This window comes from Parasteatoda tepidariorum, chromosome 4 (assembly GCF_043381705.1).
Source record: "Parasteatoda tepidariorum isolate YZ-2023 chromosome 4, CAS_Ptep_4.0, whole genome shotgun sequence".
Lineage (NCBI taxonomy): Eukaryota > Metazoa > Arthropoda > Arachnida > Araneae > Theridiidae > Parasteatoda > Parasteatoda tepidariorum.
In genome coordinates, this window is record NC_092207.1 from 65,392,237 (window position 1) to 65,413,080 (window position 20,844).

The 20,844-nt window shown below is 27.4% G+C and overlaps 1 protein-coding gene and 1 long non-coding RNA gene across 3 annotated transcripts in view; one reads left to right on the top strand and one right to left on the bottom strand.

Annotated features, from left to right (window-relative positions):
• The window catches only part of LOC107452389 (zonadhesin-like), a 547,551-nt gene that overhangs the window by 211,538 nt on the left and 315,169 nt on the right, over positions 1 to 20,844 (bottom strand). The window lies entirely within an intron of this gene.
• LOC107453881 (uncharacterized) lies at positions 10,101 to 20,166 on the top strand. 2 transcript variants are annotated; one of them, XR_001585391.3, is made up of 3 exons: positions 10,101 to 10,227; positions 12,950 to 13,142; positions 19,942 to 20,166. It is a non-coding gene; the product is annotated as an uncharacterized lncRNA (long non-coding RNA). The 2 variants fall into 2 exon arrangements; XR_006227243.2 differs by having other exon boundaries at positions 10,128 to 10,223.

Below are 20,844 nucleotides of genomic sequence, written 5' to 3' on the forward strand. Positions count from 1 at the left end.
ACATCCCCTGAAATGCTTAAAATTCGCTTGGTTTTTCCAAGCTGGCTTGCTGGTTAATTGGCACGTGGCATTAGAAACAGCAACAACATTAAGTGTGTACGATTAATAATCTGCTTTTATTTTAAGAAGCATTGAGTACATGCATCCTATATTAATGAATAAGTTATTGCTTTATATTATATCGGAAAAATAACTCTACTGACAGTTATGTGTATCATATCTTACTGAAATTATAAATTTTAGAGTAACTGAATAACAAAAATGATGGCGGCTACTATACACCAAGTTAAGTCAAAGAACACTTCTTTGTGAAATGGAAATCCTAGACTTAAAAGTTATGCATTTGTTTTCACTCACCACTTTGGCATAAAGTATTTGAATCCATTTTTAGTATTGAGATACACGCATGATGTCATTAATATTCTTACTATTAACAGCACCATATCGAAACAGTGGGTTTCAATGCACGAGTGCGCTTGCAAAATGACAAGTAATTGGGTTTTAGACGCAATAATTCCTTTAATTTTTTACTCAAATATAGAATATTAGTTTTTAGCAACTTATCAGAAAAAAAACCTAAAATGAGTAAAAAAATATTTTTTGTTTTAGGCATAGGAGACCACTGCGAAATTCAGAGATCTGAACCAATAAGAACAAAATCACTCCCAGAACCAAGGGTTGATGTAAGTTTTCCTAAATGTGGGCAAGCACTGATTTGTGATACTAATACACATACTTGTGTCTGCTGTATTATCTAACATATAATAAAAAAAAGACTGATAAAAATTGCAAAAAACTTCTTTTCACTTCCCATGATCACTAAATTTGGAATATAAAGTGTTAAAATATGTAAATAAAGTGTTAAAATATATATAAAGTGTTAAATAAGTGTACTATGATAAGTGTATGTACTATAATTTTAGACTATAATGTTTGTAGCTTGTACTGTCTCTAGTTAAATGTCTATTGTTACTAATCGTTGTTTTTATTTAAAATCAATAAAATCATCCGAGATGTACATTAAAGCACTGATATTTCCAAAAAATGGATACTGCTTAATTTTCAATCCCGTCTTTGAATCAATTGAACTCCCCATGATAATAATTGCACATTAACCCCTTAACGATCTTATTGTTTTCTAGAAAATAGTCAAAGCAATATCTATTTTTTATCCAAAAAATTCAACTCAAAAAACTTTTATATGACTTTATCATATAACATTATAACATATAACTTAAAGGTATATGCACAAAATATGTATAATTTTTTTTATTTTTAGATTTTTTTAAGCATGCAATTTGAAAAATTAAATTTTTTAGGTGAAGTCAACATTCAGGATTATTGAAATTGAATGCTTGTTTCCCAATAGGCAAGGAAAATTAAAAAATACGTGCTTTAAACATTAAGATTTTACTTAATAATCACATATTATTAATAAATATTAGTAAATTTTTTTGCGTATGATAAATTTCAAAGCATGAGATACAAGTTTGAAGTAAACTATATCCAGTTACATTAAAAAATGTCTGATACAGCCAACTAGCATGTAAACTGAGAAATAAAAAAATTCCGGGTACAAGAGAAGTATATATTTAAACCTTTTAGGTGCCTTACTATTGATCACTCCAGCCCGAAAATATCACAGGCACGAAAAAGAGGAGCTAAAATTTACCTCGTGATTTTGACGAGAGAGAGGAGGGAAGGGGTTAAAAATTATGAAGTAAAATTTAAAAATTTAATTGCGGTTTAAAGTAATGTTTATGCTTTAAAAGACTGTTCCTATAGCTTTAAATCTGTGTCAGAGACATACAAACAAAAATGTCTTTGTTAGCTGCATAAAAATAAACTAATAATTTCTCTAGTTTCGAGTAAAACATTTTTAAGAATATTTTAAGAGCTTCTTAAATGTTTAAAATATAAAATAATAAATAAATAATTCTGTTATGCCCTTTTGGAAACTTGTCTGCGTGTATTTATCGCATGTGACTAAGGAATGATAAAACAAAGGTATTATTGTCTACACATTTGTATTAAAAATATTATTACATTTAGTGTATTTCTAATGATACATTTTCATTAAAATTTTTAGATTTGCTAATGTAATCTACGCATTTGGACAAAGGTCATTTTTTTAAATTGGTGGTGCACATTGTTTATACTGTTACTACCAAAGTTTATACAAGTCCAACACGATTTTAAATAACTTATTTTTCAATTGTTTACAAGAAATAGCTATTCAAGAAATAGAAATAGTTTCCAATTGCTGACAATTATCTTGAACATGTCAGTAATTGAAAAAATATTGTTATTTTATGTAAAAATTAAAAACTCAAAAAATATCAGCAACAAATAAAACAAAGAAACATTCTTTTATAACTTATTGTTATTTTTTTTACAAAAGTATTTTGATTCTCAGATTAACAAAATTAAGAATGCTTGAAATGGTTAACCTAAAAATGATAGGAAATAAAGGATAAAACTTCAATATATATGGGATATTTATAAGCAAGTTAAAAGATAAAAATATATGTTTACAAACAGTATTATTAAGTAATTATACACAGAATGCGATAAAAAACCAGCCCAATGAGTAAGTTATATCGTAGTAAATATCTAAATCTTATAGGTTAAATTGTATGTTTGCAACACTGAAAATCATTATCACTACAGCACCATTTAAAATCACTTCAGTAAAGTTGCAAAATTTTACAGCGAAACTAAAAAAATAAAACATACTGTCAGCACCAGAAGTCAGATTTTTTAAAACTTTTTTTTGCACTCCTGAGCAATTTCTTTTTCTTTTTTTTTAACTTTCAGCGTTTTTCATTTTTATCTAACTCAAAAGCTCCCTAAAATATTAAAAAACGCGTGCCAATGTAAAATTCAAAGTAATAAACTGACGGATTTTAACCAAAAATATTTAAAAGGGAAACTTTTTGCCACGGACTTTTTGCCACTTTTTGCAATACAAATTGACTTTTTTAAAAATTTCTTTTTAATTTTAAGTGAATTCTAGAGCAAATTTTCGAATACAAAATGTAACATAAAATAGTGGATTATGTTTAGTTAAGATTTCCTTTAAATACATTGAACCAAATGTTATATAATTTTGTCTTTACAATTTCTCTTCGAAAAGCAAGTCTTTTTCTCAAAAAAGGAGAAAAAATAGGATATTATTTTCCATAAAGTAATCAAGAAAGGAATAAATATGAAAAACGATGATGAAAAAGAAATTTGATAATTTCTTGGATCGTTAAATATGTATAAATCGTAAATCGTAAAATATGTAATTTCGAAATTACGCATGTAACGATGACTTATCTCTCTGTTAATAAGAGCAATATATGATATTCAAGGATATAACAGAAAATTAATTTGCACTTTATACTGATTATATTTGAAATGTATTAAACGAATTGACGTTTGATTATGGAAAAAAATAAGGTTTTTATTTGAGCTGTACTAACCCACAATTTTGCAGCAAAATTACACTTTCTGAATCTTGACTAATGCATGAATCGTTACATATATCGTAAATCTTTACATAGCTAATTTAAAAAATGCACATGTAACATTGTTTTTCTATAAATAAGACAAAAATATTCCTGGATATTACAGAAAATTTACTTAGCAACAGATCGTTTTCCTGGATCGCTACATATGTACAAATAGTTACATCTGTCGTGAATGGTTACACATGTAATTTAAAAATTACATATGTAATAATGTAATAGTTGAAAGGTAGAAAACAAATTGGCATTTGATTTTAGAAAAAAATTTAGACTTTTACTTGACAGGTACTAACCAATAATTTCGCAACAGAATTAACTTTCCTGGATAATTACATATGCATAAAACTCTTTAAATAAATAAACTTAGAGTCAGGAAATAAAGAAAAAATATTCCTCGAAACAAACATATAGTAAGTTTTATTTATTTCGGAAATTATGTATTTAACAAAAATAATTACATTTCTCAGTTAAATACCATTTAAGATCTCCTAAAATTGTATTTTGAAAAATTTTCAGTTTCACAGGCTTAATAACGTTTGAAGATTGACTGTAAATATGAAGCATTAATTATCCTAATGTGAATTCAACAAATAAATCTATTTTTAATTTGAACATGTTTGCCTTTTTTTTTTCCTTCATGTTATTTTCCACTTCTCAAAAAACATCGTAATAAATCGACTCATTTTTATATCGAATTATAGAATTTGCAAATTAAATCACCACATGAAGCAACTTTTTGTGTTAAAAAATTTAGAAACACTAAAGATTATTTTCATCAAGAATTTCTTCTATTGCTTAGATTTAAGTACTGCATTTTCACCAAAGCAATTTCTTCTTGAATTACATTTTTAGTAAGTTCGTTCCATCGAGAATTATGCTGGCATCGAGAATTCTGTTTAACAAATTCCTTTCAGTAACAATATCTTTTTCAAAAATTCATGCCTTTAAGAATCGTCATTTAAACAATTTTTTTTAATGGTATGAACTATTTGTATACATTCTATTCATTGTAATACTATAAACTTTCTCGATATACCACTTTCTGTTTAATGCTATGAATTATCTCTCTATATATAATATTATTTTTAATACCAAGAACTGTCTCTATATATCATGATCTTTCTAGAGCAATAAATTGTCTCTATACATTTAATTATTTTAAATATTACGGGCTGTTTTTATATGTGTCATTCGTTTTACTACTGTGAGCTTTCCCTAAATATCGCATTCTTTTTAATGTTAGGAATTGTTTCTAGATATCACATTCTTTTTAATACTATGAATTATTTTTATATATTCTATACTTAGTAATATTATAAACTGTCTCTATAAACTACATTCCATTTAATGCTATGAATTATCTTTCTATATAACTTACTTTTTAATACTATGAACTATCTTTATACATCATGTTCTTTTTAAAGCAATGAATTGTCTTTATAAGTGTAGTTCTTTTAAATGCTACCAACTGTTTTTATATATATCATTCTTTTTACTACCATGAACTGTTTCTAAATATGACATTCTTTTCGATGTTATGAATTGTTTCTATACATCACATTCTTTTCTATTGATGAGCTGTTTTTATGTATGAAATTCTTTTTGGAGATAATTAAGCACTAATTATTGTCTCAAAATTTTTTACAGGTTTTTGCAGACAAACTATAGCAGCAGATCTATACATAATTTTTTAAGTTTCATTTATTTTTCACTTTTTTCAATAATTTTTTTATTTACTTTTAATTATTTATTTTGATTTTGTTTATATTATATAAATATCAGAGGTTTTTTTAATTATAATAGTACAATTGAAAGTATTTTTGGTTACGGCTAAAGGAGCAAAACTATTTCAATTTTCTAAAACGTGTTCTTCGTGATTCAGTGCTAGTGATTCAATCAAAGTGATTTATGGCATATAAGGCTTAGTTAAAATTGAATTAGATATTGCTTTCTCAACCAGACATAAAAATGTAATTTACTGTAAAGCTAAATAAATACAGTTTTAGTTCAGAAGGCATATTTCATGCTTAGTTTCGAGACACTATCATAATTGCCTAAAATTCTTATATTAAAGCTGATGATACAATTTTTTATATCATTATGTAATTGTATCTGTGAGCTGATTTATTATCCATGCGAATAAAATATTTCATATTATATTATTATTTATTCTGACTTGGTGTAGCACAACATCAAAGAAACGTAATTTTTGTTTTCAACTTTTCATGTGAGCAAATATATTTGAGTAAAATGGAAGTATGCTCAATCTATAGTTAGTTTGAGAAATTTGTGAATATATATTGTACTACATGGCCACGGCAAAAGTTTATGTCATAATAGTAGCTATATACAATTATATACAATAATACAATTACAATTTACATGTTCATATCATAATAGTGTTATTATAACAGTTAAAGTTATAGATTTTTCATTTTTTTTAATTGAAAACATATTTTTTGTTTAGATACTTTTAAAAAAATTTGAATTTTTGTACATCTTTATGAATTAAAGAATTGGATTTTTTGTGAATCTCAGTTTTTCGTGTACTACATTTTATGCTTAAATCAATCATTCTAGGTTCTTGTTTGTTAAGAAAATGAATTTAAAACTAAATTTTATACTTGAAAAATATCAATATTTTTTCCATTTTTGGAATTTTCATTCAGAAATTATGGTAAAATGACCAGCAGCAGTCAGTCTATTAAATTAACTGTAATGCTTATGGTTTGGAAAATTATTTTTTTACCTCTACGAAGCTATTAACAACTGGAACAGTTAAAAATAAAAACTATACTGTTTTGAACCATTTCCATCTAACATAGCTTACAAACCATAAAAATGAATTTTAAACGGAATTCTGACGGTGCTGTGTCATTTATGGGTGAAGGATAGTTTCGTATTATAATAGTCCAAAGCACCGATAGAAGTGCTGCAGGACGATTGAAATCTATCATATATTGAAGGAATGAGGGAAATATTGTAGTATTAACTCCAGGATTCGAACCCTTGTTCAGCTGTGCATGATATTGACCGATTTGAACTCCCAGCTATAGTACGGCTACAAAATGGCTTTGTAAGGTGGGCTTCGTTGGCGCGGATAGAATTCTGGTTGTTTTACCGTATCTGGAAAAAAAAATATCCTTTTTTTCCGCACACTTATCAATTTAAAAATCTTTTTTTTTTTAATGTTGTTTACTGTTTTGTTTGAATATATAAAATTACAATTAAATAAATTGCTATTTAACTATTTTAACCAAGAAATTTCTAACAGCGTAAAAACTTTAATTTAATTGTTTTTATATTTCATCGAAGAAGCAGATCTATACATATATTAAATACATCTATAAAAGTTTTGCACTTTTTTCTTCAGAAAAATGCATCTAAAAGAAGGTTTTATATTATCTGCTTAATCCTTAAGAGTGTGGACTCAAGAAACTGTGCTAAAATTTTTAAGCGCATCTTTTCTTTCAAACGAGATTTTATTATAAACAGTTAATTCTTATAGTCAAATATAGACTCAGGATACAAATATGCATTTATCTGACAATGTGCATTCTAGAGCAGGATTTTATTTATTTTTGAATATTCTAATGTAAATTTTAAAGATCATATACAAATTATATTTTAAGTAAGAATTTAAGAATAAATTTAGAAAACATCTCGAATAACAATAATAAAATATTATGTTTCAGAATCTGATTATTTTAATACCGGCGAATTAAAAGCAGTATATAGCACGTGACGCTAAGAATTGGTATTTTAATTGCTTGAACATAACAATAATAATTCCAGGTAAAATTTTAAAGGAATACAATTTTTTTTGCATGCAATCAAATGTAAATCATAAAGTGTTACGTCTACAGCACCAAACTTTTAAAATTTAAAGATTGCAATTTTTCATGTTTCTTTTTTAGTATAAAGCATTGGCTTTTTTTGTGTAGATCATTTTTTTGAGTTCGACATTCCATGTTTAAATCAATCAGATTCAGATCTAGATTTAAGTTTGTTAAGAAAATGAATCTGAAATTAAATTTTTCGTGAGTATTTTTCAGATTCTAGAGATTACTGCTATATGGATCTCATCAATATTGGAATTAATACAAGAGAACCTCGAGTATATAGCAGTTTCCTTACTATCCTAGTTTTTATGCATGTGATTCTGAATCAGACAAATGTAAATGCGAGATAGGTTTGTAAATTTGAAAACAATGTTTGTTAAAAAAAAGTAACACATATTTATGAATATAAACTACCAAATAAAATATTTTATACAAGTCCGTAAGGGATCGTCACGAATCCTGAGTCAACATACGGGGCCATTTGCAGACAACAAGTGTCGGCACGAACAGCTCGACGATGTTTACAGAAGCATGGGCTGTCAGCACGACGACCATGGCTTCGGCTATCCTTGATGCTGCATCACAGGCAGGAGGAGTGGGACCAGCGAATAACCTGGGCGCAAGAAGGACATGAAGTCGTCTTTTCAGATGAATCTAGGTTCTGTGTACAGCATCATGATGGCCGCACCCGTGTTTGCACCCATCGTGGAGAACACCCATTGGCAGCTGGCATTCGACATCGTCATATCGGCCCATCACCTGGAGTAATGGTATGGGGTGCCATTGAATTCACGTTTCGATCACCTCTAGTTCAGATTGCCGGCACTTTGAACAGTAACTATTACATGTTCTGATTTGGTAGGGCATGTTCTCTGCCTTATCTTTGAGGCTAGCATAACGCTACGTTTCAGCAGGACAATACACGACCGCAAGCTACCCGCACTTTCCTGACCTTCCTTGACACAGAACATGTTCGCCTGTTGCCCTGGCCAGCACGTCCTCCTGATCTCTCACCAATTGAAGACGTCTGGTCAATGGTTGCCGAACTACTGAGACGCCACCACTCGTCAGTTACTACGTTCGATGAATTGTGGCATAATGTTGAAGCTGCATGAAATGCTGTACCCGTCCGATTTCTGTTCGACTAGATGCCCAGGAGAATAACTGCTGTTATTGCTGCTCTATATACTGATTCCTCAGCATCTATACATCCAAATATCCTGAAAATTTTATTACTTGTTCTTCCAACTGCCCAATAAATATCATTTTGCTTTGTTTGTATCAATATATGTGCCCAATAAATATCCTTACGGTATTTGCATTCCTTCCTAATGTAGCAATTTTTATGGTCAGTAGTGTACTTTGTTTAGAGTTTTATAATTTTAGTTCAATTTCGATATTTCAGAATACCACTTCCAAAATCAGCATTAAAAATGCTTGATAATAATAATTTAAATGAGGTCATAATTTAAATGAAAAATTTAAATTATACTATTTTTCGTATCTTAGCTGATTATTATTTTTTTGTTGAAATATATAGAATATGGATAAAATATATTTGAAAAATTTATATTTTAAATCGAGGCCGATATATTCACGTAGTTAAAACGGTATGGAACTTTTTCTTAATGAACGTATATTGCGTTTCATCAATCTTATTGTTGTCATATTTACATTTAATTAATCTATAATTATGCAAATATCATTAATTACATAAATATAATAAACTTTATGTTAATTGCAATAAATATTTGAATTGATGACGATAATTATACCGATTGGGAAGTAATCGTGAAACACCAACCGAACGTTAACGTTGTTTGATGTATTCTTATTCATTAGTAAATTATTAGCTTTTTCGGATTTTTAAATATAATTTTATAATGTACAAAAATTATTTTCAAAGATTAGTTTAGGTTTTAATGTATACATAACATAATAATTTTTTTTTTACTTTGGAAAAAAATACATCAAATAGATATATAATGTTTACGATCTCATTTGGAAACGCAAATGATAGATTTTAGGGCTATAATTGTGATTAAAAGCATTTAAACATTGTTGAGAGTAAAAAAAATCATCTCTAAAGCACTGAAAAAATATCTGGCTTAAAACAGCAAGAATATGGGGAAATTTGCAATGTTTCTGGATCGATGGGAACACCAAGAGTTCGGTAATTTTTACAGAAGTGCTTTAGTAAAGATTTTGGTAAAATTAAGCATAAAATCTGATTCTACAATGTTAATCTGTTGTTAATCAAATGTGAAAAGATTTGTTTTATGTGGCTGGTAATTTTACCACGATACCTTAGAGCAATACATAAAACCATTTAACCGCTTAAATTTGCTTTCCAGTTTTGCATTTTTTAATAAATGTATGGTATTAACAATCATAATTTTGAAGACCAGAATTTCTGGTAAACCGTTTTCCATATAAATGAAAAAATTACCAAATGAATGTTGTAAATACCGTATATTTTTGTTTCATTAACTAGAGTTATGTTTTTTTTTGCCACAAATGTTATTACCATACCACATGGCAATGTAATAGAATTTGTTTCTCCGTGCACATTTAGGAAATTTATTTTACCAGAAGAACAAATTAAATGTAGTTTCGAAACTGTGAGGTTGTCTTTGTCAATTCCCTTTAAATTCAACTATTTCAATATAACACATTGTTATCACACATCATAAATTCCAGAATTCTCTTTGGATATTGCGTGATATTTAGAATTTATGAGTCTAAATTTCGAAAACGTGACACCTGCATTTTTATTTGTTTCATTACATGATTTGTAAGGTTCATAAACGTTCCATATAGTGGAGAGAATATAAATAGATAAGCTTTAATTAAGAGTTAATGATTAGAAGTAGGTAAGCTATTTTAATGTGTTATATTTTAATGAAAAATACTATTGTTCCAATTAGCCTGAATTTTGGCTTTCAATTTTCAAATATTTTTTAAATTTTTTGAGGAAGAGGGAAACATTTGGAATATGTGTGCAACTTCTAACCACTTTAAAGTAAACATTTCGTACTAAAACTATAAGGAGAAGAGCATTTTAATAATCTATCAAATGCACTGTTTAATTTAAATAATAAAAGATATAATGTATATAAACAATTCATTAGGTAATTTTAACGTTAATAATTAACGGTAATTTTAATTGTTTGACGGAAATTCTGTTTTTTAAAGTTATATTTCTTATTAACATGCGAAAATGAGAAACGAAAACTGAGAAGTAAATTTAACCGATAAATGGTTTTCATGCCGTGCTCTAAGCTTTCATGATAAAATAACCACATTTTATTACATTTATCAGCTTTTTATCACATATTATAAAACCATATATTATTAGTTGTCATCATCATAAATCATTAACAAGCGTTTCGGTAAAAATTACCGAGCTTTATGGTGTTCCCCCTTGGATCCAGAAACACGATACATTTTACCATTTTCTGGTGTTTTGTCCATACTTTTATTTCTCAGTGCACCATAAATCTTTTAATAACCTAACTACTTTTTCTTTGCTTTATTTAAAATTTGAAAAGTGGGAAAATATTATTAATGGACTGATAATGGGAATTTTATGCACGTAGTACATTTATGTTGTAACATGAGTACTGAGTCAATAAATTGATTTCGATAAAAAAAAAATGGATGATTAGTTACTGGGACATCTAAAATTAGTTTTGTTACTAGTTTAAACGTCTTAAGTAAGTTTAATGTTGGTTTCAATCGAGAATACTACTGAACACAATAATTATTTCATTACGAAAAGAATTGTGTTACTTTCTTGCTTATTCGATATATAATTCACTTTTAAGAATAACGTATATATGTATTCGGAATCCTTTTTTGAAAGGTATGTGTAATACGGCAACATTTTGTTTTACTTTCATTATATTTTCACCTGTGGTACATATTTTAAACATTTAAAAGTTTTGATGCCACGTTAGGCTAAGCTAAGAATATTGCGCAGAGTGATGTTTGTAGGGAAAGATTGTGTGTGGTGATTGTCTAATGATGTTCTATCTTATTGTAAGATTTTATTATGCGTACGTTCTTTGCAATTGCATGTAAAACTATGGTACTGAAGTGTATACTTGCTAATTGATTATAACTAGTGCCAAGTATGAAACATATTTATTTTATTTGGTTTCCTTAGAAAGTGCTTAAATTTTTATAGCTCTTTCACTAAATGTTTTTAGGAAGACAGTAATGTAAAATGTTTTAAAATTATACATATTTCCTAATCTACTGAACTTGCATTTTAATCTTTGCTAAATACACTGTTGGCCAAAAGTTTCTTTTCCGGAAGCGGTCATGTTTAATTAAGTCGTACTGTAGGAGAATATAATAATGTAGGAGAATTCCTACATTCCTACATATGTAGGAGAATTCCTACATATGTTAATATAATGTAGGAGAATTCCTACATTATATCGCCTATAGAATACTATGTTTAATGCCATGTTTTCTCTAAGCCCATGCAACCATCCCATTAAACCATGTTTACTACTGAGGAAGACATTTGGTGAACTCAGTTAGTCAGAAAGATCTATATAGAAGTAGTTATCTTTAATTGACCACTTCCAGAAAGACAGCTATATAATCTTTCTTACGATGCAGAGCAAGGAGTCCCAAAATAGTAAGTGCGTCAAAAACATCGATATAGTTAGCCAAAGGGTGAGTTTTGCGAAGTTCCCTCTTGCTGTAGGGGTTACATCCATTTAGGAATCAGTTGAAGCTTTGCCTAGCGGTTGGAAGGTGACTAGGTTTAAAAATGACGCCCTAGTGAGCAATCTTAGCCCCCCCCCCACTTGTAATCTCGAATGTTCTTTAATTGTATTCAAGATATTTTAAATCATTAAAATTTGAATAAACCTTTATTTGTGTAATATAATTTTAACTCCAATTAACATGATACATCTAAAAGTAATATCAATAGGTTGTATCACTTATAAAACTACAAATGGTAACATTGCTGTATAATCTATCCATCAAAACTTACCCGTTGACTACTTTGTAATGGAACATTGTTCATATGTTTGGGAAGTTAACTCAGTATTCCAAGTAGATATTATGGATGATGTATGGAAACTATGCAAAAAGTTTTAATTTAGTTCAAGAACTGTAATTTTTTCCGATTTTTAAAATTTTTCTACAAACAAATCTTATTCAGAATACTTATTCAGAATATTTTAACATTCACTTAAAATAAACGTATTGTAATATCTATTATGCAATTATTATTCTTAACAACTTATTTTTAGTTATTATCAGTAATAGTCTCTTCTATTCATATGCACAATCATTCCAGTCTTGTAAGAGCGTAGTGCAGAAAAACTTTCTCGGTTATTTTTCAATGAATCATTACAAAATGGCAATAAAAATGCAGTAAAAACAGATGTTTTAAATATTTTTTCTGTTTAGTTAAAAATTTAGTTAAAAATTAGTATTCAGAAGAATTGTTTTATGCTTTGTGGAATTTTGCATAAACTGCATTATTAACACATATTATAATATAAAATATACTTTTGTTAAATTCGCAATGCAAAGTATTTTGCTAATAATTTTTTTAATTTATTTCAGAACGAAATGGTGAAATTCAAAACAAATATGCTGAAAGTATTTTTCCTGATTCTTGCAATTACTCAAATAAGTTTAGCTTCTATTTGCCTTCCTGATTGCACGGATGCTCAATGTACACAAGACATTTGTCCTGAAGGCACAAGACCGGTATTTGTAGGGTGTGATTGTTGCAAGACGTGTGAAAAAGTCTTAAGTAATTCATATATTTATTAATAATTCGTCCCCTTTAAAAAATTGAATTTATTTGTTTCAAGTAAATGAATATTATCTTAACATATCATAAAAAATCTTCTACTAAAGCATATGTATCACAAAAATATTAGTCATGCTCTAATATTAATTCTTAGCAACTACTGTTTTAAAAAGTTTCTCAAATAAACTCCAAAATTTAAATCTTTTTTTTGTAACTTTAATCACGATTTCTATATTTATAATATTCCCACGGTGAAAAAAATGTGATAAAATTAATATACTAATTGATAATAACATGTCTAGTAAAAAAAAATCCATAATAATGGTTAATAAAACCAAAAGATCTGGTAATTTTCAGTTTTTTTGGAAACAGTATACCGTAAATCGGGTTTTCAAAATTATAGTTCTTATTACCATATTTCGTAAAAAATACTAGTTTTTAAAGAAAATTTAACCGAATTAAAAATTCAGAACTAAAAACGAAATTTAGTTAAAGATATGATTTTTCAACCACGCTTTTAAAAAGCATGATAAAATTGCTAAGTTTTAACACATTTATCAAATTTTTTCACAGATTATGAAATCTTATTTTATTGCTAATTTTAACAAAATCATTAAAAAATAGTTAAAAATTGCCGAGCTCTTTGGTATTCCCCACGTTATAAATTTTACTATTATGGTAGTTCTCACATTATTTTTTTTCGCGTTGAAGGTGTTAAAACTTAAAATATTTCCAAATTCATTGTTTTAAGAGCCTGTAGTTTTTGTTTTAGTTTGGGTCACAAATTGAAACTTAAATATAATCTCCAATTTAATGATTTCTATTGACGCAGAAAAAGTAATTGGATTTTCAACTGTTCAAGAGTAAATTAGTTTGCAATCTAAATATATACCATATATAAAGGCGTATTCGGAATAAAAATAGTTACAGAATTTCAATCTGTAACAAGCTATTCTCATCAGATTTCTCATAATTTTCTAAGTGAAACCATCAAAATATATAACTTAAGCAAATTTTTCAAGACATAATGAAGTGGGAAAAGATATCACGGCATTATTCCAATTGAAGCAAAGTAGGATTACCTTTGAGATTCCGGCTTTACAATTGAAATTACCCAACGCCCTGCATTATTCTCTATCTATTACCGAAGAAATAATACTTGATATTGTATAAATTCTCAGGTATTCAAGCAAAAAATGATCTCAAGAATCTAATTGAACAATAAGTGACTAACAGATATCTAATTGTTAAAACATTAATGATTTTTAAATTTATTTTTCTTAATTGTTGTTGGTGTTGTAGGTCACTTGGCAAGGGGTGAGATTGTTTTCGTTTTCCAGTGGCGTCCTCTATGACCTAGAATTCGACTTCTGATAGGCCCATACGTCAAACCAGTTTATAGAACGTATCCATTCATTCATTCATCCACAGATCTTAATTTTGACATGAATCAGAGAACTATCAATTCTCCAATTAGGTATCCCCAGCAGCATAGTTTGTAATGGAAAAATGGAGGACTTCTTGACCCATCAGATGTAACTTCGGTCGGTTGGATTCAAACTCCCGTTCTCATGAACGTGAGTCCAGTGCCCTGCCAACCAGGGTATTCCAGCCCCATTCTTAATTAATATCTGGTTATAAAAGAAAAGATTATTTAAAAAAAATATTGAATGTTTCTGTGCTCCTTTCAGCAGATTTGTAAAATGTATGAAAATATATTTTGCAAATTGATGAACATGTCGTAGTAAGTATTAACGATCAGATTAGTGACTTTATGATATTAGATTAATAAACAACTAAATCTGAACAAGTATTGCAGTCCATGTATGTTTTTAGTATCAAAAAGTGGGCAGTACTCTCTTTAAATGAAAGAGTTATTTCCCCTACTTAAAGAGTTAAATTTTTTTAACTCAACTTGAGTGAAACACATTCTTATTTGAGCGAAATTCTTACCTTGCGTTTACTCAAACTTGAGTGGTATTTATTAAGCAATATTTGAGTGCTTTTAGCTCAAACTTGAGTGATTTATTTATTATTTAATTGCGTGCTAAATATAAACTGGAATTTCTATCGCTTTATTTTAAAAAGCAAACAATAATAAATCTAAATAAAATTGTTATGTTCTGTAATTGTTATGTTATGTCTTCGTTTTTATTTTACGTTTAATTTTTTTTCTGGAGAATATGTCATTTAATATTTTGAATTAAGAAGAAGTAAAACAACTTTTAGTTCACAGCGGTATTTCTGAAGAAAACGCTATTTTACTTTTTAGTACCGTCATGTGGGGCTACTTTGTGCAGGATTTCGCAGTTTTTGAACTTTGACATGTAAAAAAACTATGCTAATTCAAACTTTAGTAAAATTTATCGATATTATATTTATAACTGGACTCAGATGAGTGAATTTGATCAATATTGGCATTATTTGTATGTAATATTTACAAATAATAAGTCGAAACGTACCTTGCACAAAGAAGCCCCCAAATGGGGCTACTTTGTGCAGCGATAGGAATTCAGTTTAATAATCATGTTTTTAGCAAAATATTGATATAAAATTGTTAAAAAAGTTAATTGTTGACATTTTTAATGACGAAAACTTCAAGATATGTAAAGATATTAGTTTGAAAAAAATTTTCAGCGTTAAAAAACATTTTTTTTATAAAGAATTTTTTCTTAAAACGAAAGTTTATTTCAAAACATTTGAGTTTAAACAAAAGGAAACCATATACATTTTTTGAGCATTGAAATAGATGAAATTTCAAAAATAATAATTATTACACATTCATTAACATTTATAATATTGATAAATTTGAACATAACATGCTTGAATGAACATGACAGAATTTGCTCTTCAGTTTCTGTCAAAATCACCTGATGTCCTATAAAATATATTTTTATGTGTTAAATCGTTTGATTAATTCATTAGAAAAANACGTTTCACGTGTTTCTTGTGAATTTTATTAGAGATAGTATTTCTGTGGATTTTGCACTTCCGAGAAGCTTCTGCAATCGACATACCACCAGCAACTGCTTGCAAACATTGTTGCAGCTTTTCTAAAGTGTAATAACGGTAGTTTCTCATTCCATGTATTTTTTTATAACGTCTAACCATTTTTCTATCGAAAAAGAAAAACTAATGAAACTTTGCACAAAGTAGCCAAACGGCACATTTTCTTTCATTTTCCGTTTATTTGTAATTAATTTTCAAACTTTTTTAACGCTAACATGATATAATTGTTTATTAATATTTTATTTATATAAAATAAAATAATTGTTTATAAATTTTTTATTTATATAAAATAAAAAATTTTGCACTTACGACAATCGTTTTATCAACGTCTTTGCATTTCACAGCTAAAGTTTCGACGCACACTTTTGGACGTCCGACGTTCTCGGAAAGTTGTTAACATTGGATAAACAAAACACACTCTGAGATTGTTTTAAAATTCGAAAAATTGTTTGTAGTAATAGAGGAGACTTCTGTCTTATCTAAAAAAACATAATACTGATTAGCAGCACTTGAAAAGTGCCAAATTCGAATTTGCATAAAGTAGTCCCCGCTGCACAAATTAGCCCCACTTGACGGTAAGTAGATATACCTTGTTGCTTTTATTTAGAAAATACTTTTATTTTGAATCTGGTATATACACATTTTATTTAAATTAGCTGTTTTTCAGCGTTTTTTAATACTATCCATACTAAAATACTATTAATTTAAATTATTTGTTAAAAAAATTTATTAAAATTGAAAGTATTAAATGTGGATGATTATGGAATATTAAAAAAATCTGATTCCATGCTAGAATCTTTGTCAAAGCATGTGGGAATATATTATATTTGATAAGAGTTCTAGAATTTTTTCAGATTTCATATTAAAGTTTTAAAATTTTATTTTAATATTATAAATTTATATCCATGTTTTAGTTTTTTTGATGTATAATTTTGGTAGAAAACATTTCTGGATAATTAATTTCATATCATTCTATACTTTTATAAAAGATATTTACGAAATTATTGTTCATACAGACTATAATTGCTGTTATTTAAATTGCTTTCTATTAATAAAGTTGACTGTTTTTAATTTTTGAAAGTTCACATTTGCAACATCCTTTCATTCAAATCAGAATCTTCAGATGTTCAATGCATTTTATTATAAATATATCATTCAAAGAAAAAGTGGAAAATATTATATTTTAAAAAATTGAGCAGTACTTTGAATTTTTCTGTTTTTATCCTGTTTTTAGCTTTTATATAATACTATCTTCGTATTTTATAAAGTATTTATCACTTTATACAAACTTTATACAATTCTTACCACTTTTCTTCAAGTTCAATTTTCGAGGCAAAATTGTAAATGCTGAATTAATATTTAATTAAGAATACAATGCTTATTAAAGTTCTTGAAAATGCAAATAAATGAAAATTTTACTACAGTTATAGATTAGTAGTAAAAAAATATGAGCAGAATTAAAAAAATATATTTATTATGAGATATAGTTTAATTTGAATTTATATACCTATACCCAGCTGAAAATAAATTGTAGTTTTTCCACAGAACTGAAGTAATTTCGCAGTTTTTCTTGAGTTAACTGCAAGTTTTTTGTAATGCAATCTTAACTGTAAAAACACTGCAGTTATTTTGCAGCTAATGCGAAGTAATTTCTCAGTAATTTATTTCGAAGAAACTTTTAGCTATTGTCTACAAAATTACTGTAGTTTAAGTGAGGTCACTTTAAAATCATAAATTTAGAAAAAACTGAAACTTTTTAATCCGTGGTCATTCTGCAGTAAATTTGAAGAAATTATGCAGTCATTGTTTCAGAAGTATACTTTCTGATGAATTTGCAGAAAAACTGCAGTTACTTTGCATTGTTGTAAAATTAAAAGAGTTTTATGTCTTCAATCTTGCTCTCCTGGCTGGTATATTAAATTTTTATAATGTTTTTTCTTTTTTTTCTTTTTGATTAATTTCTTACAATTTGGTAAAAATTCAAAACATATATATTGATAACGGAAATAACATACACTATCTATATTCATAATAAATAAAATTCATAAAATACATACTTAATTTAATTGTAATTATTTATAATTCAGAAGCGATACAATTTAATTAGTTTAAAATATGCCTAAAATTAGGTATTTAAATATTTCTGTATTTTAGTAATTTTATTAAAAATGTCGTTTTTATTAATTTTTATTATTTATTTCTTTTTGACTTAAGAAAACTATGTTTGAGCAAAGTTTATGGTAAAAACAATATTAAAGTAAAGTCAAGTAGTTAATGTTAATTAGTTAATTTTTTTATTCGAATTCATACTAAGCTAGGATTATTGCAGAACAAAAATTATACTTATTTTTTTCCATTCAAAACAAATATATAGTTTAGATTTTAAACAAATTTATATCAAAAGAGTTTGCAAAATTGAGTTTGAAAAAGGGTATTTAATCCAGATTTTTTAGCTTCAAACGTCTTTTTCAAAAATTTATTAATTTCACTTAGTTTCAGAAATTTGTCTTAAAAAAATTTAGGCAATTGAAAAAAATATACCTTTTTCATTGCTTAAAAATAAAACTTTATAAATTAAACGAATAAACTTGTTCGAAAAAAAATAACTCATAGTATTTTCAATTGAACCTAAATGATCATAATATTTATAAAACTGCTTTCTTTAAAAATTCGTTCAGAGCTCCTTACTTTTAAAAATTAAACTTAAAAGAAAAGGGACAAAACATAGGAGAAGGAAAAAAAAACTCAAATCTACAGTGGTTAGGAATTTTTCCTGAAAAAAAACTCTTAAGTAATAATTCATTTAATTGTTGTTTTACCGAATACAATCAAAACAATTGGATAACCATAAAATGCTGCTATTCAAACTGTTAACTCTGAAAAAAATTTTTAACTGTGTTTTCACCTTATTTGATTTAACAAATAAAAGCTTTATCTTCGCCAACAACACCCAGCTCATGGAAGTAATTAGTTCTTTGTAGCCGTCTTGACACAGGACTGTAGCTGAGAGGGTTAATCGGTGAATCTCACAACAGACGGGAAGCGAGTTCGAATCACAGTGTCGATATGCTCACAGCGAAAACTTTCACAAGTACTATACTATCTAATTCGATATTTGAATTCAACAAAAGTTATGATTGAAAAAATTCCTGTCTAAGGCTTTCCACTCAAAAGGATATTTTTTAATCCAAAACTATAGTATTTTCTATCGCTTACGATAGATGGCACCACTAAATACAAACATTTTGTATATTAATAATAAAAATTTTGACTGCAATTTATAAACTGAAATAATGAAAATCACTCAAACACGAGTTAAAATCACTCAAGTTTGAGTGAAAACGATCTACTCAGGTAATATCGAAAATCACTCAAGCTCGAGTGAATATAACTCAAGTTTGAGTGAAATTTTTTCACTCAAAGTGAGCTATTTCTATATAACTCCTTCACTTGAGTGATTTTAACTCAAAATGAGAAGGCCGGGTTTATCTACATGAAAGAGTTAAATAGCACTCAAGTTGAGTTATATTCACTCGTTCATTTTAAGAGAGTAAGTTTCAGTTATAGCAAAAAGAGAAAATGTGTCAAAATGAGTTGGAATCCATTTTTATTCATTTCAGCAATAATATAACTTTAAACTAAACTTTAATAAGCTTCATTATTGTACAATAAAAAATATTGAACAATAATTGTTAAATAAAAATTATTTAAACACATTAGAGCATTTTTCTCTTGAATTTGAAAATCTATTTACTGGAAAATAAACCAAATTTTAAATATTTTTTTCTAGAAAAAGGAGAAACCTGTACGATTCGAGCTGAACCTTTGATTCAACCTGAAATAGACACCGGAGATCGAGTTTCAATCAGTTATCCCCGTTGTGGCTTTAGTCTTCGCTGCGATTCTCAAACACGCACATGCGTTTAAGACTTTTACTGTGTAAAAAATGTTATTTATTTGCGGTTAAGAAATAAAATAGCATGAGCTTAAAAAATAAAGTGTACGAATCGTTGAACTATTCTTGTTTTTAAAATTTTTCAACTATTAATAGCTATGTTTTGATAAAACTCCCAAAAAACTTAAAACAAGACAAACTGTTTAAATAATATTTGTTTAAATTGAAGTATATAAGATTAGACACAGCTTATGTATCTGATAAAATATAATAAAATTGGCTATTATAAAATTTAAAAAAAAGCTATCATTTAATTTATATGTTATCTTTAAAAAGTAATTGTTTTAATTCATCTTAAGTAGATAAGCCCTCCTGTTCGTATGTTGATGTTAAAGAAAATAAATTAAAGCAATATGCTATATGAAACAATACATGGTTACGATCAACATTTTAAATAAAACTTATCTCTGAATCTGCAATTGATGCATAGATAAATCTAGGTAAGATATGATATTATTACAAATTATACTTACATTTTGTACAATTTAGTATCAATTATGTGCAATAGATTTGATGGGAAAAGTACAAAAGTAATTTAACAATCACAAGTTATTACTAATACGCACTTAAAATATTATACGGTATTTAAAAAAAGCAATAAGCCGAATTTACTATTATTACATTAATCAAACAACATTTTCGAAATACCATGAAAATATTAAATATAGTTCTTATTACCACACATTGAGCAAAAAATATAAAACTGAAAGCAAATTTACTCTCTTAAAATGAACGAGT